Below are 24166 nucleotides of genomic sequence, written 5' to 3'. Positions count from 1 at the left end.
ATCTCGGAGGGGACTGCAAGTCAGTTGAAATGGTGGCTCATGAACCGGGATTGGGTCAACGGCAGATCCCCCTCCCTTCCCCAACCAGAGTTTGCAGTGGTGATGGATGTGTCACTCCTGGGATGGGGCGGCTACATGGGAGAGGTGGAGATCGGAGGCCTCTGGTCTCGGTTGGAGTCTGAGCTCCCCATCAACCTTCTGGAGCTACGGGCAATTTGTCTTGCACTGAAGGCATTCCTTCCATCTGTCAAGCGAAGAGTAATCCAGGTGTTCACGGATAACACCACCACCACCATGAGGTACTGCAACAACAGGGTGGTCGGGTCATGGACCCTATGTCAAGAGGCTCTTTGCCTTTAGGCATGGCTGGAACACCTGGCAGGTTCCCGGAACGCCAGGGCAGACAAACTCAGCCGCCGGTGCATGATGGATCTCGAATAGCGTCTTCACTCGGAGGTGGTGCAAGGTCTCTTTTGGCAGTGGGGAGAGCCTTGGTTAGATCTATTTCACACCGAAGAGAACACACAATGTCAGCAGTTCTGTGCATTGGAGTTTCGAAGGCGGCACTCGCTTGGCGACACCTTTCGTCACAAGTGGAATTGCGGCCTCCTGTACCCTTTTCTGACTGTACTATTTCTGCCCAGAGTGTTGAAGAAGATAAATCGAGTCCGGGCCTACGTCATTCTTGTGCTCTGGATTGGGCACAAAAAGTCTGGCACCCAAGCTCTTGAGCAGGGCCATCGATCCTCCCATCAGACTGCCTCTTCGGAGGATCTTCTGTCGCAGCAGCAGGGGACGGTCCTCCATCCCAACCTGTCCAGCCTCCACCTCCTTGCGTGGAGATTGAGAGGCGACATTTGACAGCTTTCAACCTTCTTCCTGAAGTCTGTACCGTCTTCTTAGCAGCCAGGCGTCCCTCATCTAAAATGGTATAAGCCTGTCGATGGAACAAATTTGTGGCATAGTGCATAGCAAAGGCTGTGGATTCCCTTTCCGCCCTTCTTTCAGAGGTTCTCCTCTTCATTCTTTCTTTGGCCCAGCTGGGCTCTGCTCTGGGCACTCTTAAAGGCTATCTTTCAGCCATTTCGGCCTTTCTTCACCTTGCAGATCAGCCTTCTCTTCTCATGTCACCAATTGTTAACAGATTTCTGAAGGGCATTACTCATCTCTTTCCTCCTTCTCCTTTCATAAAGCCCCAGTGGGACTTGAATCTTGTCCTCACTTATCTTGCGTGTGCTCCCTTTGAGCCACTAGATAACTGTCCTCTTCGTCTCCTTACTTTGAAGACTACTTTCATGCTTGCCAACACCTCTGCTCGCAGGATGACTGAGCTTCAGGCTTTATCTTCCAAACCTCCCTTTTTTGCTGTCCATCTGGACAAAGTGGTTCTTCGGACTAGGCCCTCTTTTCTGCCTAAACTGGTTTCCTCTTTCTACATAGGTCAGACTATCACATTGTCCACCTTGTTCCCACCTCCGCACCCTTCCAAAGAGGAGAGACTCGACCGTCTGGACCCAAAACATACAATGTCCTGCTACCTTGACTGCACTAAAGACTTCAGGGTGGACGATCAACTCTTCGTGGGTTATGTGGGCCCCAAGAAAGTTCGGGCAGTGCACAAACACACCATCTCTTGATGGGTTGTCCTACGCATTAAGATCTGCTATTTTTTGGCTAAAAAGGAACATCTGGTAAGCCCACGTGCCCACTCTTCCAGGGCGACGGCAGCCACTACTGCTTTGGGACTTGGAGTTTCGCTGGTTCACATCTGCCAGGCAGCCACGTGGGCATCCTTGCACACATTTACAAAGCATTACTGCCTGCCCGGCAAAGTCCGGAGAGACAACCTTTTCAGCTGTTCTGTTCTCAAGGACTTCCTGGTGTGAACGTAGTTTGCAGACCCACCTCCGGGGTTCGAATCGCTGTGGTATCTATTCTAAGGTAAGGAATCTATAACTAATATATGTATCTTACCAAAGTTAAGTAACTTGTTCTTCCCATGGGCAGACAGGAGGATGTCTGCCTGCATAATTATTTTTATATAGTACCTCATGTGACATGTATCATTCATAGTAATTTTTCATCTGCCTTGTAGTCAGAGTGAAATTGAGGCATTTAACACATCATGGCCACATCATGGCCATGATAGGAATAAGATAATTGCTACTGTTTGCAGGTGGGGCAACTGTACTAGACAAAGTAATGTGACACAACTATATATGTGGCGCCAACTGAGTTAGCATGCCTACATTAATTTATCTCAACAAGAGAGAGAATACTTGTATACTCCCATAGTGCATAATGCCTGAAACTCTAATCACATCAAAATCGAATGGCCCAAGGATACCAGCAAATGTACTGCTACTGTGCCACTATATCATTGTATGTGTTTTGCTAAGATCATTGTTTACAATTTGTCTTTTTTCTTTCTTGATATAGCGACACTTGCTGAGCCAATACATAGCCGGCAAGAGATAGCAGCCCAGACCCAGAAGAGAAAACTGGAGACCATCAGGGCTCTGAGTACTAGCGGCTGGTGACCTTGGAGGAGGAGGCGGAGGCAGCAGCAGCTGCAGATACCCCGGGCCCCAGTGCTTCCAGTACACCAATGTCACAATCCAAAGGCAGCTGCCCGACGCCATTTCACCACTGCTGCTCCCCCTATTTCTGTGTATCACAGTGCCGCATTAGGCAGAGGCTGGCGCGCCTGGAAGGAAGGCAGGCAGAAGGAACAGATGGAGACAATGGAGAGGCACATTAAGAAGCTCCAAGCCTGCCCTTAGTGCCCTCTTCTGCCCCTTGTTTAAACGTTTTTGGGTGGGTGGGACTTGTTGTGGGGGGAATGTGAGAATGTAGGAGTTGGGGTATTTTGGGGATTCTATTTATGGTCAATTTTGTTTTTGGACTTGGACACTACTTTGGAAATTGTTAGGGATAGGGAGAGGGGTGGGCTAGTTGTGGGTTTACTAGTTTATATTTGTTAGGGGAATACATTTTTTATAGTTTTACATTATGATTTGAATCTTTTTTGTATGGCAACTGTTTTACTGTGCACCGCTGCCTTTGCTGCAGCCAGTTTTTAAAATCTGCTGATAGTGTAAAAACAAAATAGTAATGTGGTACCCTCCCTTGTTCTACTACTCTCTCCACCTAATATCTTCCAGTATGCGACTATATTGACCTCTAAGGACTCAGAGGGGGTGGGTGAGTCTTTTCCTTGTATATGTCAATCCTGCTCTCATGATGAGTATCACTTAATGTCTGGTTTCTATAATATATGGTTTAATAACGTTTTAACTGGGGATTTTCACCCCTATTTTATATTTCGATAATATACTGACATTGTTTTTTAATAAGATTCTGTAAAACTGCGGAGATTTTCCTTTTCTTTTTTTGAACTGTTTTTGAATGCTTTGTCAAATTTGTCTTTTATGATTTTATCATCGAAATAAAGACATTAAAACCTGAAAACCTGACCTCTAAGGACTCAGAGGGGGTGGGTGAGTGAATTTCCATTGCATATAAAATTAATCAACCATAATTCTCCTACTTGATTAGATGAAGCGAGGGCTGCTTGGGTTCCCAAGGTGTCATGGTGGTGGTGGTGGTAGTAGTAGTAGCAGCATGCCAGCACACTAACAGTGAAGGCATCAGAAGAGAGGTAATAGTCACTCCAAGGCAAACTCGAACTGTAGGATAAGGACTATTCATCGCAGGGAACTAAACAAATCGAAATAAAAACGGAGTTAAAGCGTTATTATATGCAAGCTTTAAAAAATATATAAGACAGTCACCTAAAGACTATACTAATAGTGCGTAAGAAGAGAGACAATAGAGAAAATATGGTAAGCAATGCTAAATCGAATTAGTAAGAACAATGGCGAGCTAATAAAAGTTTTAAAATGAAGTCGACATGAGCTTTAAAGTGGACAAGCATAACATTTGACTCAATACAGCACTTGAATGATGATGCTGGCAATGATGTTCCTCTGGAAAAAAATATCGATCATTGGGCGTGGGTGGCTAATATAATATTGCCAGGGTCGGCTATACTTTGAGCTGAAGATCCTTACTCTGCACTGAGTTGGTGTTGCTTCCATCACATCTGTCTCTCCAAGTGTGTGATCGATTAATGGTGTAAATTGTTATGTCACACCTCAATAAATCACACTACCCGGGGGAACAGGATTTAGGGTTTGATGAATGGATGGGAAGGGGGGATTTGAGGAAAGGTTTGACAGACAAACACTACACAAGGACAACATTCATCTTGGCAATGAGCAGCCAACCATCACAAATCTGTTATGGGAGGAAAAGGAAATGAAGGAATGATGACGAGTACAGTTAAACCAAACCAAATTGTCGGTCTGCACCCAGAGAGTCCCAAGTTACATATCTAAATGTTCTGTGGTATCGAGCTTTGAAAGATAGCAAATATATTACAAATTAAATTATCTGTAGGAGTCAATTAAACACACAGTTCTAATGAATGTTAAAAGAAAAAATTATACTGTATTACCAAATTGGGAGTTGCATCTGCATTCCTTTTTGACTGTCCGTCAATCTTGGGTGCATGGTGGATGCAGTTCGGTAAGGTAGGTGTGAGTGTTTTATGTTGGTTTTCCAGTGTAGCGCAAGGTAAGAAGGCCTGCAGATTAAAAAAACAAAAATTAAATTGAAGAATCAACTAGAAAGAAGTTAAACTGCATAAGGAGTGCAATGAGAAGACTCAGAGGCAGCTCAAGCGAGAAGAGAAGAATAGTCCTTTATAAACTCATTCATTTTATGCCGGGTGTGTGAACAACTAGGCGAGAGCAATTTTCCAACAACCAAAAATCCCACAAAAAGTGGCTGCATGTAACTATCGGAATGATCAAACTTACAACTGTTCATGATCATGATCATTAATTCATCATAATGAATCATAATAATATATAGCCTAAATGCATGTGCATAATGTGATTATCATTCTTGGTTAAAGTCTGTCTCCAGTTACCTTCAACAGGCTCCACACCCAACCACCCAACCACCACTTAGCTACAAATTTAAGCCAGTCTACACTGAGCACACACCCCTCCCAGCAACATTGCATTTTCCCAATCAAGTAAAAATAAAAGCACCGCTGTCACCACCACTACACAGATTTGTGTAGCTCTGTTATTTAACTTTTTGACACTTCCAAGTCATCACCAGATCGGTTGGTTTCAGTGAAGTTGAAAACTTCCTTTTTCTGGTGGCACACCAAGAGAAACATTGTAATTGTCTGTGTAGACTAGATTTGTGTTTCTGTTATCCATTCTAAAGGTACTGGTCGGCTCTGACTCTTTGAGGAGTATAAAGCAGAAAAGAATTACACAAAGCAGTGAAGAAATCTTGCTATCTCTCAAAGGGGAAGGAAAAAAAATCCCCTTCAGGCAAAAAATGATCAGCCGTCAGGCCACCAACATTGAAAATCATCACAAACACATTGAAGCGTTATAGTTACAGATAAACAAACACCCAGTGTCACACTGCCTGCCACCACATGAATCATCTCAACACTCATCACAAGTTCACAACAAACAAAAATCACTCAGCATGCAATGCATGCCATTTACCTGTTCTTCAGGCGTGGTCACCATGATGTAGTACACTGCAGAATGCGGATCCATTGTTCACTAAGGAGACATTGGCCAGTGTAAATCAAATAATGTGGGGGCAGTCCGGCTAGGGTAATAAACAAGGAAAGGAATAAGGATAGACAGTCACAACCCAGGGTTGGAGGCAGGTACACATTTGTTTTTATTCTCCCATCCAATGCCCTTAAGGGAAATGGGTGTGAGGGGGAGAACTTCTTCACTGCACACTGGTGCATCTCCAACCCAGCAATAAATGTGTCTCAGAATAAGACAGTAGGGATGAATTAGTCAACCAGACACAAATACAATTAAATAATGTTCCCCTAGCTATCTATATAAATATTTTTACGTCAAAGAAAGAAAGCAGATCAGTGATAGAGACTGTGAGAGAAAGTTCTATGGTTGTTAGCCCAGGCCTATTAGTCAGGGAAGTAGAGCTTGTCCTCAAACTTTGGTGGTTCTCCCAGAATTTGGTCACCTAACATACTAGTTCCATGACCTGAGTCTCCCTCCTGTCATACTGTAGGTATGGAGTAAACCAGTGGTATGAAGTGCTGATTCATTTTGATCATGGTTAATCTCTCCATGTTTTGGGGCGTGAGATTGGTCCTTCTCAATGAGACAACGGCACCAGCATCACTGAAAACATGCTCAGCGGAGACCCAGGCTACTGGGCAAGCCAGATAGTTTATTGCCAGCCAGCTGAGCACTGGCACCTCTTCCCATACCAATACCCCAATGGGTTTTGATCAAGGTAGACATCTGTTGGGTCATCCAGATAGAACTGGGCCATCGGCTGAATGGTGCTCCACCTTGCTCGACCTGTTTTGCCTTCACCTCTGAACTGGACTCAAGCCCTCCCAGTTGCCGATTTTGGGGCTGATGCTCCTGTTTTTGTTGGTTTTGGCTGCTGTGAGCCAACAGCACTGCCCTCAGGCTCTCAACTTGAAGGCTGCCCGCAGGGCTTATGCCCTGGAGGAATGGGCCCCTAATTCCCTGCTGTGCTTTTTCTAGCTCACTGGCTTGCTCAGCTATCCATGTTTTGTATTTTCCAACATCCGAGTCTGAAAAAGGAATGAAAGTGGACAGTAATGGTTTGTACAGTGGATCAAGAGGTGTGGCACAGATGTAATGTTTGGATGACACAATGTCTCTTTGCACCCTTGTATTAACAGATAAGTGAAAGATTAATTTCTTCACTAAGTTATACGCATCTTTTTTCACTCCATACCTGTGTATATTGCAGACACCTCCTTTAGCTGTTCCTGTAGCATGTGCAGCAATGGGATATCTTAGCCCATGGTACTGTCCTCCTTGCTGACTTCCTGTGTGAACACCTCAGAAGGAAGCAGCATCTATCAGACAATTGACTAAGCCCCATTGGTCCATCTCAATGATCATGCCTTTCACAGTTGCATCCTCTCTTTGCATGACATATTCATTGATCGATCTGTACTGCTCAAACAGGCGTTCAAGCAAGTAATAATTCAAGTTCTAACGTTTTGGCACCTCCTCTAAGAGATCATTAACTGGTGTTTAATTTTCACGCTGAATGATGCTTAGCTGTTTTCGGGCTTTAAATTAATGGCTGAAATGAGTGCAGATTCTTCTGCAGGTGGACAGTAAGTTGCTTACTTGGTCTTCTTTTTGAGAAAGTCCTGTACGTTAATGCAGTGAGCCAAACACAGAATCCTGAAATAGCCCCCAGCGGCCATGGCATTAACTATATTACTGCCATTGTCTGTGGCAACAAATCCAATGTTAAGCCCTTTTGGTCATAGCCATTCAAAGACTTGTTAAAGTCTTCCAAAATATTTGCAGAAGTATGGGATTTCTCCATGCGAACTTGGATACTGTTGCATGCTTCCGAGCGGCATTAAAAATCTCAGCAGTCAACTCCAGCTGATATTTTTTCTATAGCCCCCACAAAAGAGATCCAGTGTGCAGTGAAGCACATGTAATCAATGGCTTGGCAACTGGTCCACATGTCTATTGTAAGGTGGCTACAGTGAACAGTGCTCCGCTGCAAAGCTTGTCCAAGGAATTCCACCACATTGTGATGTAGAACTGGAACATCAACTCTGGCAAAATAGGACCGGCTGGGAACCTTCCATTTTGGGCAGATTGCTGCCACAAATTCAAGAAAACCCCTTTCACAAAAGAAATAGGGAGGTGCTCCAGCGCTAACATTTTAGCCAGCTTTGCTTTGTACGAATATGCCTTTGGGTGGTTGATTTAATACTGCCCCTCTGGCCTAAAAATGCCAGCATTAATAGCTTGGGATTTTTTCTGTTATGGTGCCACTAATGTAGGTGACTTCTTGAGTGCAGGTGGTGGTAAGCTCAATGTGCGTTTTAGCTGGGCAGTCACTGTTCTCTCTTGGCTTGGTATCTAGGCCTGATTCTTTTGCTATTGCAATGTTGCTGTTGTGGGTGATACTACTGCACTGCTGGGGAGAGGGCTGCTTTGCGTAACAAATATTTCCCCTCTCGGTTCACCTTCCACTGTGATCAGGTCGGATTCCTTGCTCAGCCAGCTTTCACCCTTTCACCAACAACAGCCGTAAAATTGTGCCTCCCAACGGATCGTATGATGCTGTCTCAAATGGGTTTTTGGCCCCCAGTACCATAGTTTGCAGAGCAAGTGTTAGTTGGGGTAAGCTTGGTACAAAGGGAGCATTTGGCAATGTTAACCTCCTTCTTGCTCACCGAAAAGAAGTCCCAAACTGGGAAGCTCAACTTTCTGACGCTGGTCCACTGCCAATGTTGGACGAACTGGCGCTAGGTGGGCGTTTTGACGTTTGAGACTCTGCAGTACGTACTTCTACTGAGGTAGTTGTGGCTGTAGGTTGCTGCTGTGACTTTGGAATTATGGCAGCTGGTAGTGGTGGTGGTTGTATCTGTGGTGCCACTGCCACATCCCCCCCAGCAAGTTGGGATGGGGTAACGTCGGTCTCCACTGTGGCTGGGCTAACATCCATGATGACTGGCTTGTCGGCGTTATCCTCCCCTTCTACATCTGCCTCCATAACTCTAAGGCTTTCTGGAAACTTCCTTTTCTTTAGTCTCGTGGCGTGTCTCACTCTCAGACTGAGGCTGGATCAGGGTGGTGTCTAGATCATCAGAAGGGGGGCCTGAAGAAGATGAGGCACCACAACCCCTCCTTTTTCTAGCTGGAGATCTGGAAGACAATGGATCTTCTGAAAGAGCAGCTTCCTGTACTTCCTCAGCATGAAGCTCAATCTCCTGAACTGCTCTTAAGGGAGGAACTACTATTGGAACTTGTGGCTGTTGGTATCTACTTCTGTGAATGTCCTGCAATGATTGGATACTACTTTGTGATAGATAAGTCAATTTCAACATCACTGCTCGGCGGGGCTGCCGTGATTAGACTGGCTGCATCTGTGACAGACATGGGCTTGGGCCTAGATTGGGGTGGGTCCACTGATTTATTTATTTATTAATTTATTTATTTATGCGATTTTATAGCGCGAACTTTACCCGAAGGTGTCAGAGCGCTTTACATAAGCACCAGTTGAGAAACATAAGGACTTAGGATTACATGCGTTACAAAAAGGATACACACGGAAAAAAATTGCAAATGTACAAGATGTAAAGTCACACAAGGAGGCGATACACGTTGATATACTCTAAGATGGTATAAAGGTCTACTGCATATACTAGTGATTACTCTATATACATAGGGAAGGGATAGACATGGATATACTCTAGGAGTCACATAGAAATGGAAGAGAGCACAGCGGTCTTCTGCATATACTAGTGATTAGAGTTATCTCTATATACATAGGGAAGGGATACACATGGATATACTCTAAGAGTCACATAGAAATGGAAGAGAGCACACCGGTCTACTGCATATACTAGTGATTAGAGTTATCTCTATATACATAGGGAAGGGATATGACTGGATATACTCAAGGGTCACATAGGAACGGTAGATGGTACAAAGATCTACTGCAAATACTAGTGATAAGAGTTATCCCTATAAACAAAAATAAGCACACATAGTAGAGATCCTCAGGCAGAGTTCCCTTAAATGGGGTTGTAGGGGAGACGAAGTCACAACACCAAGGTAGGGTGGGAGGGAATCAAGGGTAGGGAGAGAAGGCAATGCATAAAAGGGAGGAAACATTTGAGGAACATCAAGAGGGAAACAAGGGAAAAGGGTAAAAGACGAAGGAATGGGCAAGAAGACAAGCCGGGGACAAGAGAAAAACGGCCAAGAGCAGCAGCAAAATGGTGGCCAGGAAAAGTGAGGAGGTCCATGAGAGTCTGTGGTCCACCAATACAGTGCCTCAAGTGTTTCCCGTACCAGGGTGAGTAGTTAAGGTCATCCGACACTCTGATGCATCGTATAAGAGTGCCCCTGGCCAAAATGAAAGAGCCCTGTTCGGCCTGATGCCTGCTTGTAGACAGAGACGGTTGGTATGAAACATTGTCCTGCAAGGCTTCGATATTCCCTACCACAGTCATGGTGCAGGCATGTGGTATTTCTCAGCACTCTGTGTGGTAGGCTGGCGCGCGCACACCACCATGAGCAGGTCCCTGGAAATCCAGATCAGTCTTGCATGACCTCGGGGCAGTCTGGTGATGTCGACAGCCTCAGCGCTCCAAGTGGAGGAATCCAGCAATTCTTAAGATCAGGGGCAGCTTTTGGTGTGTGAGGGCAGTGAGAGTTGGGTTCAGAAGCTCAATAGGGGGAGCCGATTGCCAGTTGCAGGTAACCGCCAGCCGCCATTTTAAGGTCAGGCATGCGCGGGAAGGAATATCGTTATGAGGACTGCCTCCAGTGAAATGCCGCTAATGAAGCACCTGGGTTTTGTAAAGCTTGTGTCAGCCTCTGTGCTGCGACCTTCAACCGTACCTCCTGTTTGGGATAGCAGCTGTCGGCGCTCTCGGCAAGGTTGCGACCGCCATTTTGTACGCCGCCGCCTTCTCCCCCGCACTACAGATTTTCACCGCTCCCACGGCACCAGCAACGATCGGAGCAGCCCTGCAAGTGCCCCACACTCTCTGGTTCAGGTAGGGAGCATCGTGTCGAGGAGAATGCTCTCCAGTGGCCAGGAGCCGTGCCGGAGCAGAGCATGGACCGGGAGCCGAGGCAGACCCCCGCCGGTTGCTCCGCCCCTCCGCTTAGCGCCCTCGCCCGCATCCCGCTCCCATCTCACTGCAGGAACCGATACAGTGGTGCTGCTCCCAGCTTGCTCCCTAGAGGCCGGTGCGGCAGGCACAGTTTTTTTCCCAAAGAAGATCTGGGTTGACATTCCAGTGGTGGTAAGCTCCATCTTCTTCTCACTGGCCACCGGGTTAGCAGTAGCACTTATCTCTTCAACTTGTAAGAAGCTGTCTGTGTGATGTGTGGGTCACGCATCACGTTGTGCACAGGCCTTCTGTCTGGCAATACTGTGGGTGATGTCTCTTGTTTGCGCACCTAAAAGAAAAGAAGTAATAAGAACATCAGTGAAACGTGGCATTGTTGCAGTTCAATTAGTAGTACAGCACATTATCATTTAGTGTGGTCACTGGTTACATTTATTAACTGACAATACAGTGTATCATTCGTAAAACAGAACTTCAAACCAACATAAACTTTCATAGTGACTGACTGTGCACTCAGAAAGAGCAGCAACAACATACAGATATATCTGTTTGCTTTATATACGTCAAAATGGTATGTGGCACTCAGGGAGGTGCAGCTGACAAATGACAATGGAATAATCCTTAGACAATAATGCTGTTGTGCACCTATAGCAGACATAGGGTTGATTCATTGATGCGAGGTGTAGTGAAAATGGTTTCGGAAAAAAAGTGTAAATACAAAAATATATAAAAAGTTTTAAAAAAATTATAAAATTAAAAAAATTGTTGAAAAAAATGAAAATTAAAAAACATTTAAAAAGTGAAGTTATCCTCAAAGATACAATATTAATGTATCTGAAAGAAACAGTTATAGATCCCTTGCCTTAGAATTACTGCCAGGCCTCAGACTGGACCCGGAAATTTTTCGTCAGCAGTACCCCTGCGTGTTGGAAGGTGGCGTCGGTCAACTCCGCGTCCATCCTTGGCGTCGTGGCAGCGGGATGACATGGTGGAAGTTACTTAGAGACCGCCCTCACGGCCTGACGTCTGTTCTTTATTTTTTCGCGCCAGCAAGCGCAGATCCGGAGAGAGCGGTACCCCCAGTCACTTTTTAACTGGCTTTTGGGCGACTTTGTCGACTTATTTTTCGAATCTTCATCGACTCCTGGTGCATGAGGTATGTCCAGTTTCAAGGCCTGCGGTTCTTGTACTCGACTGGAGTGGTGACGGATCCGCACCGCGTGTGCCTCTACTGTCTGGAGTGTGACCATGACCCCAAGTCATGCTCCGACTGCCGAACCATGGCCCTAAGTTTCTGCGGGAGCGGTCCTGAAAACTACTCGAGGCCTGGCAGTCGGCTCTGCGTCGTTCGAGGTTCCGGTCGTGTGGGAGGTCGAGGGACCGATCGCGGAGCCATCACCACTCCTCGTCGAAGTCTTTGCACTCGGGGTCAGGTAAGTCGAAGCACAAGAAGAAGTTGAAGAAGCATTGTCGCTCTTTGACTTCCCCCTCGTCCGTCAGCCGATGCGACGAAGGGTGCGGGTGGTGCCCCTCCTGCGGCTCCATGTGCGGAGCCTTCAGGGTCGACTCCAGCCTTCTCTCCCTTTCCCGGGAGGGACCCCTGCCCAGCTTCGTCAGTTCTACAAAGCGATGCATGCAATCTATGGCAGCCCGACTCTGCTGGTGCACCTTTGGGCACAGCGGACTCAGCTGGGGGCCCTAGGCCATCGACGCCGGCGGCTCCGGCCTCGGCACCACAGGGCCCCCTTGGATGCATGCCTGGATCCGGATCGGCGCCGGACGATCTTATTACACCTCCACCGGCACTGATTCCACTGGCACCACATCCGCAGCCGATGCTGGCTGGACCTCCAGCCGGCGTTGACCCCGGCTTACACCCCGATGTGGCTACGGAGACGGACCGGCGTCGAGCGACACCGGAACCGGCGCCGATGGGTACTTTTGTGCCAGTATTCCTCCCTGGCCATTTTCAGCCAGTTTGGCAGCCAGAGGTGGGTGAGTAAGACTGGGAGGGGTCTGGTGACCCTTTAACTGACCAGTTGCAGTTTGACCAGGACTGAAGAGCGGAACTCTGGGATGCCAGTGGTCTGGACACCTCAGCAGACCTTGGCATGTTGTCTCCTCCTACCGTGGCTATGGAGGAGGGAGCGTCTTATGCAGTGGTGTTGCGTAGGGCCGCCGAGGCCCTAAACCTGGAGCTACCTACTGTGGCAGTCAGGACTAACCTCCTGACAGGGTTGCTTCAGCCGGCAGTGAACTCTTCGTAGCCCCTGCTGCCGTTTAATGAAGCCCTCATGGACATCCTTTTGGGCACCTGGTCCAGGGCCAACACAGGGGATCCTTTGGATAGGATGGTTGGCCGATGCCACCGCCCGGCTCCAGGCGACCCCACTTTCCTCTCCCAACACCCCTCCCCCGAGAGCTTGGTGGTCCAAGCTTCAGCATCCCAAAGCGCATTCCCTAATGCACCATCAGACAGAGACTCCAAGAAGCTGGATCAGCGTGGAAAGAAGTTGTTTTCTTCCTCCAGCTTAGTGCTGCGGTCGGTGAACACTGCATGTCTCTTGGGCAGTTATTCCCACTCTGTGTGGGATACGGTGGTGCAGGTGCTGCCTCAGTGTCCGGAGGAGGCCCGGGCTGTACTCTCCTGTGCTGTTGCCAAGGAGAGAGACGCAGTAAAGTTCGGCATCCGCTGTGGACTGGACACTGCCGACACGCCTAGTTGAGAACGACTGACTTTTCTGGGGATGTCCAATCCACTCTTATGAAACTGCCCTTTGATGGCCGTCGCCTTTTCGGTGACCAGGCAGACAACGCGCTAGAGCGCTTCAAGGACTCTCGAGCTATGGCCAAGTCCTTGGGCCTCCCCACCACCCGCCCTGCGCAGTCTGCCTTTCGCCCCTTTCGTGGCTATGGAAGGGGTTCTCTGCCATGTCCAGCCCAGTGTCAAATGCTGGCGCAAGCTGTTCAGCCTCTGCGTGGCCGGGGACGTCGGAACCAGCGCAGTGGTTCTGAGGGCCAGTGGGCGGTCCAGTCCAACACAGCCCCCTCTGCAACAGCCTCTAAACCCTCCTAGTCCAACCTTTCAGGACCACCAAACGCCAGTGGGTGGCAGAATTCATCATCACCTCCCCACTGACGTACCATCACTTCGGACAGGTGGGTTTTGCAGATTATTCGAAGGGGCTACTCCATACCCTTTGAGACCGCCCCTCCATCCATGCCACCTCAGTACCATCTCATGTCGGAGGATCATCTGGCCCATCTCCAACAGGAAGTTTCGGCATTCTTGGCCAAGGGAGCCATCAAGCGCATTCCTGTCGCAGAAGTAGGTTGTGGTTGCTATTCCCACTACTTTCTGGTGCCCAAGAAGGACAAAGGACTGCGTCCTATCTTGGATCTCAGGAACGTCAACTTCTTCCTCTGGAGGGAGAAGTTCAAAATGTTGATGCTCGCTCAGGTCCTATCTGCCCTCAACCCTGGAGACTGGATGGTAGCGTTGGACTTGCAGGATGCTTACTTTCACATCCCCGTCCTGCCGGCCCACTGGTGCTACCTGCGGTTCACAGTAGGCCATGAGCATTTTTAGTTTACCGTGCTCCCCTTTGGCTTTACCAGAGCCCCTCGAGTGTTCACGAAAGTGATGGCGATGGTCGCAGCTCATCTGAGCAGATCATGGGTTCCAGTCTTCCCCTATCTCGACGAGTAGTTGTTGAAGGCGGGCTCGCCCCAGGCAGTCGTCTCCCACCTCCACACTACGGCCGACCTCCTGCATTCACTGGGGTTCTTCATCAACATGCCGAAGTCACACCTGACTCCCTCTCAGAAGATCCTCTACATCGGAGCGGTTCTGGACACGGTGCAGTTTCGGGTCTATGCTCCCGAACAGTGAGTCTGGGATATTCGGGCTATGATTCTGAACTTTCATCCTCTATCCGGGGTTTTGGTTAGGATGACCCTCAGAGGACTGGGTCTGATAGCTTCCTGCATCCTGCTGGTGAACCATTCCAGATGGCATATGCAGGCTTTGCAGTGGGACCTGAAGTTCCAGTGAGCTCAACATCAGGGAAACCTGTCCGATTGCGTCCAGATCTCGCAGGGTTCTGTACACCAATTGCAGGGGTGGCTAACCAACCAGGATTGGGTCGACGGCAGATCCCTCTCCCTTCCTCAACCAGAGTTCACGGAGGTGACCAATTCATCACTTATGGGATGGGGCGGCCACATGGGGGAGGCGAAGATCAGAGGCCTCTGTTCTCCGGTGGAGTCTGGGCTCCATATCAACCTTCTGGAGCTTTGGCCGATTCGTCCTGCACTCGAAGCATTCCTTCCTTCTGTCCGGTGAAGAGTAGTGCATATGTTCATGGAAAACACCACCACCATGTGTTACTGCAACACACAGGAGGCCTTCCGCATCTGGACATGGCTGGGACATCAGGGCATATCCCTGGTGGTTCAACAACTGGCAGGTTCCCTGAACTCCAGGACGGACAAACTCAGCCTCAGGCGAATGATGGATCACGAATGGCGTCTTCACTCGGAGGTGGTCCAAGGTCTCATTCAGCAATGGGGAGAGCCTTGGTTAGATCTATTCGCCACCGAAGAGAACGCCAATGTCAGCAGTTCTGCACGTTGGAATTTCCAAGGCGGCACTCGTTAGGTGATGTTTTTCGTTGCAAGTGGAGTTGCGGTCTTCTACATGCATTTCCTCCTATACAACTTCTGCCCAGAGTGCTGACGAAGATCAAGCGTGACCAGGCCCAATTCTTTCTTGTGGCTTCGGATTGTGCACGAAGAGTTTGGTATCCAGAGCTGCCCAACATGGCCATCGATCCTCAGATCCGACTGCCTTTTCGGGAGGATCTTATGTCCCAGCAGCAGGGACGGTCCTCCACCGAAGCTGTCCAGCCTCCACCCCCTTGCGTGGAGATTGAGCGGCGGCAGTTGACGTCATTTGACCTGCCTACCGAAGTCTGCGATGTTATCTTGGCAGCCAGGCCTCTCTCCACTAAGATTGTATAAGCCTGCAGATGGAACAAATGTGTGGCATGGTGCACAGCAAAGGCTGTGGATCACCTTTCCTCCCCTCTTTCTGTGGTTCTCTTGTTCCTCCTTTCTTTGGCCCAGCAGGGCTCTGCTTTGGGCACTATCAAGGGCTACCTCTCGGCCATTTCAACATTTCTCAGGCTGCCTGATCAGCTTTCTCTTTTCAAGTCCCCTGTTGTAAATAGATGCCTTAAGGGCATCACTCATCTTTTTCCTCCTGTTCCCTTCGTAATGCCCCAGTGGGATTTGAACTTGGTTCTTACATGTCTTATGTATGCTCCCTTTGAACTGCTACATAACTGTCCTCTCAGACTTCTCACTTTGAAAACTGCCCTTCTGGTGGCCATCACCTCTGCACGCAGGGTGAGTGAGCTACAAGCTCTTTCTTCCAAGCCTCCCTTCCTGGCTGTCCATCCGGACAAGGTTGTCCTTAGAACTAGATGTTCCTTTCTTCCCAAGGTGGTTACTTCCTTCCACATTGACCAAACCATCACTTTGCCCACCTTCTTTCTGCATCCTTCGAAAAAGGAAGAGAGGCTCCACCGTCTGGATCCAAAACGTGCACTTTCCTTCTACTTGGATTGCACTAAACAATTCCGGGTGGATGACCAGCTCTTTGTTGGTTGCATGGGCGCTAAGAAAGGACAGGCCATGCACAATGGACCATCTCCAGGTGGGTTGTTCTGTGCAATAAAGCCTGCTATTCTTTGGCAAAGAAGGAGCCTCCAGTGGGGCTGCACACCCATTCCACCAGGGCGACGGCGGCTACTACTGCTTTGGGACGAGAAGTCCCCCTAAATGACATCTGTCAGGCAGCTACATGGGCATTGCTGCACATGTTCACCAAACACTACTGGCTGGACAGCCAAGTCTGGAGAGACGGCTTCTTTGGCCATTCTGTTCTCCAGGACTTTCTGGTGTGAACTTAGTTCGCAGACCCACCTCCGAGGTTGGTATTGCTTGGGTATCTATTCTAAGGTAAGGAAACTATAACTAACATAGGTCAGTTATAGATTCCTTACCGCGAACTGCAAACTGACTTCTAGGGTTAAAGCTTTCCTTTCAGGGCCCTAGTTTTGTGCACCAGTGGTCAGTGTCTTGCTTGGCTCTGCGCTTCTGGCATGGAAAGTCGTGTACAGAACTGACGTCAGCTTGCGAGGGCAGCAACTAAGTAGCTACGGCGACGTCATTCCGGCGACCACCACCATGACGCCGAACGCGGAGTCAACCAACGCCACCTTCCGACGCGCAGGTGTACTGCTGACGAAAAAACTTTCCGGATTCAGTCAGACGCCTGGGGGTACTACTAAGGTAAGGAATCTATAACTAACCTATGTTTCTTACAGATATATCATTAACAAAGGTAAGTAACTTGTTCACTCGTACTTAAACCTCTTTTGGCAACTGACCTGTCTTCATTGAACTCAAGTGGACGTCCCGGAGTGGCATAGAGTCTGTCCCCTCTGCTTTCAGAGACTTTTCTAAACAAACCTGCGTCCGGGTTCCAACAGACTCCTTCCTCCCTCTGCAACAGCTGTCTCGTCCTGGAGTCCTCGATTGTGCTTGACTGTGGTTATAGGTATCCTGAATCTGGGAGGTATCCACGGGTGGGGTGGCTCCTTAACCTTCTGTCTTCCACGGGGTATCTTCAGGGTCCACTGGGAAGGATCTTTCCTCTCCAAGACTGCAACCGCAACGTACCCTGAGTAGTATTGAGTATGCAGTCGAGTATCCTCTTGACATCGGACTATCGTGGGGTACCTAGACTCTCACCTGGGGTGGTATCTTGGGTCCCCGACTCTCTACATCCTCTGCGTCCAATTTCAACCACAATTGTGGTTTGCATTCCACTATGTTGATATATGGTGTGGTCCCTCCCTGGGGACCACTGTGTATTGGTGCTTCTTACTGTTCTTTTACAAAGTATTGTGTGCATTGACAGTATTTCTCCGGGTAGGAGATATTGCATAATATTAGTGAGTGACATAAAAATAGATAGAATCAAGTAGTGTGCGCGCAGACATGCGTGGACATCCCTGAATGAGGCACTCCGGGTGGGTCAATGAATTGATTCCAAAGTTTGTAGGAACAATGTTTTGATCATTTATTAGTTCGTCATCAGTGATTTCAATAATGATATTCACTTCATATCAATAAAGTTCACAATATGTCCAACACATAAGTGTTTCCTTTCAGAACTCCATAAGAACTCCGATGCATTTCGGGCAAGAGGCCCTTTATCAAGGAGAGCTGGAAAGAAGAGACGAGCCTGCGTCAGTATAACTGAAAATGCCAGTAAGCAAAAAAGTAGAATGAAAAAATTAAGTGAAATGGTGACGAGTGAAAAAGTGATAAATAAAGTGCCTTCGCGAACGTGAACATGCTTAGTGTGGTTTATTTCAATAATGGGGTGTAATGGTGAGACGTATAGTGAGGAAAGATAAAGGTGGTGTCATAGTGTGAAAGAAAACGAAAAGCGGGTGGGTTGGCGATGGCGAAGTTGGAGTGACTGGATTTAACGGGGGTGGCGTGGTCCCGGGAAGGGGATCGGTGAGGAGAAAGTAAATCTTACTTCTGAGTGCTGGCGCGCGTTCGCGCGAAGATTCGGTCAGCCGGCATAACGTTTCTGGTAGAATGGGTCTGTGTTGGGAGGGTGCCGAGAGAGTGTGAAGAAAAACGGAGATAGAAAAAGGACTAGCGAGTAAAGTCTAAGAGGTGGGGGTGAAACGTGGTGGCCATATTGGAAGGGGTCTAGAGGTAGGGTGTGAGACAGTAGTGGGGATATAGGAGCAAATAGAAATTAAGTGAAAAGCGCATAAAGAGCAATGTTATGAACAATAGAGCATACTGATGTAATTATAAGTAACAACTGTATTCAACGCGATCATTAAGACCGTGTGGCTTAAGAGACTGGAGACGGTATATCCATTCAAGTTCTCTTCTGAGGAGGAGTTTGCGATTGTCAATGCGCTCAGACTTTGTAATAATTTCCAGTACAGTGAATTGAAGTTGGGCGATGGTATGGTGAGACTCATGAAAGTGTGTCGCTACACTGGATTTCTCATTTTTAGTACGGATATACGATTTGTGTTCGTTCATGCGTGTTTTTATTTTTCTTTCGGTCTTGCCGACGTATAGTTTGCCACATGGGCATTTGAGAGCATAAATCAGATTCGTGGAGTCGCATGTAGCATCAACTTGAAGTTTGATGGGGTGGCCTTTCATAGGGTGTCTGATGATGTTGCCTTTGATTATGCAGTGGCAGTTGTTGCAATTCATACATGGTAAGGTTCCTTTGTGGGTTTTGTGGATAGGATTTTTTTTGTGAGAATTTCCTTCAAGTTATTGCTGCGGGTGTAGGCAAATAGGGGGGGAGTTAGAAAAGCGTCCCGAAAGTCCCGTTCCAGTTGTAGGATAGGCCAATGTTTGAGAATGATTTTTTTTAAAGCATTACTTGATGTCGAAAATTTAGATACCAATACCATGCGTTGGTCAGTAGGTTTGATTTTCTTGGTTAGGGTTTCCTTTCTACTGATGTTTGCAACGCGGGTTTGTGCTTCATTGAGAATGTTCTCTGGGTAACCTCTCTGTGCAAAGCGGGCATGCATTTCATTGATTCTGGTTTTAAGGATGTTTTCATCAGAGACTATACATTTGACACGCAGCATTTGTGAGAACGGAAGGTGCTTTTTGAGTGATCCCTGGTGGAAGCTAGTGTAATGTAACGTGTTGTTACGATCAGTGCTTTTGCGATGTAGATCGGTAGTGATTCCTTCATTGGTGATTTTGATGTTAACATCAAGAAAAGAGATTTCAGTGGCACTGATTTGCCACGTAAGTTGGATGCGTTCGTCCTTGGAGTTCAATTCAATTAGGGCATTGTTGAGAGAATCTTTGGTGTCCGTCCATATGAAGAACAAGTCATCGATGTATCTTACATACATTTTGATTTTTTCGTTGAAGGTGCTGTTGTTGTATATGTATGCGTTTTCAAAACTTTGCATATATATATTGGCGTACGTGGGAGCCGCACAGTTGCCGCACAGTTGCCCATCGCCATTCCAGATAGTTGGAGATACCATTTATTGTTTTCTTTAAAGTAACTGTGGTATAAGGTGTATACCATCAGTTCCATGAGAAATGTTTGCATGGGCATGTCAATGTCGCTGTGAAGTAAAGATTGTTCAATGGTCTCAATGCCTCCTTGGTGGGGTATGGAGGTGTATAAGGAGCTTACATCCGCTGTGCATAGTGTCAATGGTTCATTTGTATTGATGTTAATTTCTGCCAGTTTTTGTAGAAATTCGGAGGTATCTTTGATGTAACTGGTCATTTTGGTTACCAATCGTTGGAGGTACTTGTCGATAAATTTGCCCACTGGTTCGTGGATGGATCCTTTGGTAGAGACGATAGGCCTGAAGGGTGGGTTATGCAGATTTTTGTGAATCTTCGGACACATGTATATAGAAGGGCTTTTTGGGTATTCCCGTATCAAGTAGTTTTTGGTACGTTCTTCAATGATCCCCGTTTGAAGTGCTTTCTGTACAATGTACAGAATGTACATTCTACAATGTACAATTGTAGAATCATTTGAAACTCCCTGGTGGGGTTGTTGTCTAGTGGCATGTAGATTGTAGTGTCCTGGATGTGTTCCATTAGGCGCTCGGTGTACATGCTGGTGTTGAGAATTACAAGGGCTCCTCCCTTGTCAGCTTTCACGCACTTGATGTGGGGATTGTTAGCTAAGGTTTTGAGGGTGTCGCAGTCTTTTTGGGTTAGATTGTGGTGTTTAGGTGTGCCCTTGAAGTTGATTTTTGCCAAATCGTTGCGTACCAAGTTCTCAAACAGGTCAATACATTTATGGCTGGTGGGAGCCTGGAAGGTGCTGGGTGGGCGTAATCCTTTAAGTTGATCAGCTTTTGTGGGATTGGTAACCGGGAGCGTGTTATCAAAGAAATGTCTTAGTTTGAGTTTGCGGATAAGTTTAAAAGTGCTGGTTTCGAGTTCAAGTAGATTAGTGTTAGCGACCGGGATAAATGACGTGCCTTTTTCCAGAAGGGTCAGTTGGTGATTGGACAAGATGGTATCTGAGATGTTAATGACTAGGTGGGTTTCTTCGGTTTGGGGTCTTTTTTGGTGACCGTACTCCGAGTGGTTGGAGGACTTTCTTCCCTTTCTTTTCTTCTGGCTCCTCCTGAGTCTTCGGTTGGGGCTTGGCCTGACTCTAAAAAATGAACCAGATAGTACACTGTGTGGTTCTTTTTCACTTAGTCTACACTAAAGATTGGGTACTGGTAAACCGAGCTGATTTACACTCCTCCTAGACTAAGCCTGAAGGCTGCTCTCCTCAACTTCCACTTAGAGAGCCTTTCTAATGTTGTGTAAACCACTAAAATCACCATAAGGGACGTCTGGATTAGTGCAGGGTGCTACACTTACCTAAGAGAGCATCATATACTAAGCCAGTAAATACCTACCTTGAGTTTAACAGAGTGAGGAAAGCAAGCAACTTCCCCTCGAAGGGTTAGGGAGAAGTGTTCTACCCCCCTCCACATACAAAACCTACATAATGCTGAAATATGACTCCAAATTGCATATTTGTAGCACAATTACCTCAACAACTGGTTTAAAATCCAAAGATTCTGAAGAGACACTAAGGAAATATTACAATACTTTCATGGTGTAACAGCAAAACCCTCCAATCCTTAGGACTGTTTGTGATTCACAATCACCAAGAAAACTTTCCAAAAATGATGGCAAGGTAATGTGTTCTCTGCACAGTTTCTCTTTGTACTAGATTTCTGAATATCTTCCAGGTGCCTTACGTTGTATTGCTTCAAATATGATTAAATGAGAACTCTGACTTCTCCATACCATTAAGTAGCAGTGGGTAAGTCAAAAAACTAAAAGAGGGAGCCAAGGCAGAGCTGAACCAATGCTCTGGCTTGGCTCTAAGAGCCTGTGCACAGCCATGAAACTGTTTGTCATGCAAATCATGCAAGAAACATCATGTAAGAATATGTTAAAGTCTCTTCAAAGTTCAAGCAAGTTTAACAAAGGGAAGCGTTTCACTTTAGTATTTTAGAATATATCAGTACATTGAGGGGCATTTATTAGAAGTGATAGTTTTAAAAAAATATATCCATGCACCTTCCTGCCCACCTATGACAATGCCAGTAGTGGACCAAGAGGCAAGTCAGTTGTCCTGTGCAGCCTAAATGTGGCGTAAGTTGTAATTATATATGGAGCAACTTTTTGTAACAAAGGCAAGGGAGGTTTTTGTACAGCAAACATACAGAAATTATGTATTTGAAAATGCTGTAATACATAATAATGAGGAGAAGGAGACATGGCGAAATAAAGTAATTGCCTGAGATCGCACAATTTGGTCGAGCAGAGAAGCCGGGATTGAGAAGTGTTTCGGGTTTTATGATATGCAATTCAGCCACTTGATGAGCAGCTCCTTCTTCCTATTTTACATCAATGGTTAATGCTCTATCTATTTGAGGGAGGGGTAAGAACATTGGTGGGAAGCAGGAGCCAGACTCTGTTTTCAATTTCTGTCCCTAGAGGTTTTTTTAATACCGTTCGTCACTCATGCTATTATGGCGGTCATAGGGGTTAACTTTCAGAGTGGAAAGTTTCGCTTAAAGTTATTTTTTCTTTAAAATAACTCTTTACCTGCACATTTGCCTCCAAGAGCAGTCTTGAAACTCGCCGAATCTACAAATGTGAACCTTTTCTGTGACCAGCTTCAACAATGACCTCAGGAAGGGGAATCGAGAGGTTTTTTATTTTGTTGGGAAAAGGAAAGGTGTGGCATTATCAGAATGACATTGAGCTGTTACGGCCTGCACCTACGAAACTTCTATTATGCCCAGTTGCTTCCCTTCCCTACTTCCCCAAGGAGTTTAACAAGTCTCCCCAGGTGATTTAGGGATGGTGAAGAGAGTGCCCTTACATGCTTAGATAAGGCAGGTGTTAGCTGCAGGTTTAAGCAAGGAGCATATCTCTCTGAAGAAAAGACAATAATGTTATAATAAGTTGGACAAACTTACCTGTCAATTAAGCCATGTCAAGAAACAAGTAGACGTCCATGAAAAACTCATCTGGATTAGCTGGAAAACTGTAAATCGGAGGCTCATGAGTTCCAAGTGGAAACAAAGGACCAACTGCTACATATGGACAAAGTACTTAGCATTATCAGAGCCAAGAACTAGGGATTGGAAGCTTGCTCACGTAGAAACAACCTTCGGATTACGGGAATTCTAGAAACCACGGCAATTTCTGAGAAGGAGACATACGTGGAAGAGCTACTGAGAGATTTATTTGGCCCAGACCTATCCACCATGTACACTGTTGAGAAAGCCTACTGTACTTTGGGGCCCCGGCCGACAGAGGGAGCTCCGCCCAGGCTGAGCCTTGCACGCCTGGTAAATTACCAAGATTGCAACACCATACTGTGCAGGGCCAGAGCGCGAAACACCATCAACCATTTTGTTCTATCCAGACTTTACCCCTGCAGTGCAGCTGGCTAGATGGGAATTTGCACCAGTCAAACGCATCCTCCTACAAGCAGAGGTTCCCTACGCCCTGTTGTATCCGGCTAAACTAAAGGTGACATTTCATTTCATTTCATGAAGCTTTATTCGGTATATGATACACAATGACCATAAAAGCACAGCAAAATGTAATACATTTGTAAAAACAGATATAAAACAGGTGGGTGTTTAAAATATCATGCTTTTCCTAAACTGAATTGATTTACATAAAAACGTAGCGGTATAAAAACATATGTCCGGAGAATTCAAATAAAAAATCAACTTCATGGCATCGCCCACATTATAAATACCGTACTTTATAAATATAGGTTTCAAATAAGCAACCCTAACATTCAGATAGAGATTGCATATTAACATAAAGTGCAGTGTGCTTTGTTTCGCAAGACCATCACATTGGCAGGGTCCAACTGGATGCTTCTTTGGTTGAGGGAAAGCCACCAAAACATGAGCTATTCCAAGTCTAAGTCTGGATAAAACAAACCTATGGGCTGGTCTTGTTACAAGGCTCAAATACATCTGGAAGCCTTCACATTTACTATGTTTATTATAAAAAATTAACTGGGATGAGGCGACCATCAACCCTTTGACGTTTTTGGGCTCTGTACGTCAAGAAGATGTTTTTCATGTCCTGCTTGAAAAGGTATCCGGCGGAACATGGGTCGACCAATATATTAAGTCCATAGATAACTTGGAAACTGTCGACAATATATTTAAGCCAGGGTATTTTTGCACAATTATCCAGATCAAGACAATCCCTGATGACACACTGATTAAAGGCTGTCTCCTCCTTGTGCCAAATTGCACGCCAGATCATTAAGGG

Source organism: Lissotriton helveticus, chromosome 6 (genome assembly GCF_964261635.1).
Source record: "Lissotriton helveticus chromosome 6, aLisHel1.1, whole genome shotgun sequence".
NCBI classification, from domain to species: domain Eukaryota; kingdom Metazoa; phylum Chordata; class Amphibia; order Caudata; family Salamandridae; genus Lissotriton; species Lissotriton helveticus.
This window is presented reverse-complemented; position numbering follows the sequence as displayed.